Genomic DNA, 1401 nt, shown 5'->3' with positions numbered 1-1401 from the left:
ACTTGATGTGAAGACTCCTTCCCTCTCAGTTGGTATTTGAGCTACTACATCCATAAGTATAGGTCAACTTCATCAAATTGTAGCAATTTACACTTGTTTCTTTTATCAAAATTGCTTTTTATCTGCCTCTAGTCGAGTTCTGATCATGAAGCCATTGAAGCTAGCTAGAATGGGTACTATCTACAAGTTTGAGCATTCTTGTGCATCTCCCCTCACTTCATATCAGCTGGACGCTTTGCTTTCAGCTCTAGTCCTCCGTGGCTGTGTCCTTGTCCATGGGTTCAGGAATCCCAGATCTCACCACACTTTGGACCACCCAGCCCTTCCTCTTCTCGTTCTCATCTCATTAACAGGAGTGTACTGAACATGGTCGAACTCAGACCATATCTGCATTGCTGCCTTTCCCCCTCTTCCACTCTGCAACAGACCAATGAGGTCACCAACAAGCTTACATGACTGCTTATGTGATCCTTTTGAGTTTCAGTCTTAGAGGGAAGTCCATGTACTTTTAATATTCTTCTCCAACACCATAACTCAAATGCATCAATTCTTCTATGGTTTTCATTATTCATTGTCCAACTTTCACATTCATAAGAGACTATTGAACACCATGGCTTAGGTCAGGTGCACTCTAGTCCTTAAACTGACATCTTTGCCCTTGTGTACTTTGAATAGGTCTTGTGCAGCAGATTTGCCTAATACAATATGTCATTTGATTTCCTGACGGCTGCTTCCATGAGTGTTGATGGTGGATCCAAGCAAAATGAAACCTTTGACAACTTCAATCTTTTCTCCATTTATCTTGATGTTATTTACTGGTCTGGTGGTGAGGATTTTTGTTTTCTTTACATTACAGTGCAACCCAAACTAAAGACTATGGTTTTTGATCTTCATCAGTAAGTATTTTAAGTCCTCTTTGCTTTCAGCAAGCAAGGTTGTATAATCTGCATATCACAGGTTGTTAATGAAGCTTCCTCCAATCCTTGGAATTTAGAAAATAATTCTAAAGTTCATCTGGAAGTATATATATATACTTGAGTCCTGATGTGGCACTGTGGATTAATGTGCCAGACTGCAAAGTCATTTGTACTGCAAGGTCAGCAGTTGAAGCACACCCGCTGCTCCTTGGAAACCCTATACAGGGTCGCTATGGGTCAGAATTGACTCGACAGCACTTAACAACAACAATATATACACATATACACGTAAGAATACTTCAGATATTTTAAGGGGTGATTTCTCTCACATAAGTATTGAAAAATAAAGCCTTGGGGTGCTGTGGGCTAAGTAAGCACTGGGCTGCTAATTCCACAAGAGAAAGATGTTCCCATTGAAATTTACAGCCTCAAAAAGCCCATGGAGTAGGAAGGAAAGGTTTGGAAGGGCAGTGCCCCGGGGGCC

The sequence above is a fragment of the Chrysochloris asiatica genome, unplaced genomic scaffold (assembly GCF_000296735.1).
Source record: "Chrysochloris asiatica unplaced genomic scaffold, ChrAsi1.0 scaffold00041, whole genome shotgun sequence".
NCBI lineage: Eukaryota > Metazoa > Chordata > Mammalia > Afrosoricida > Chrysochloridae > Chrysochloris > Chrysochloris asiatica.
Note: the sequence above shows the minus strand (reverse complement) of the source record.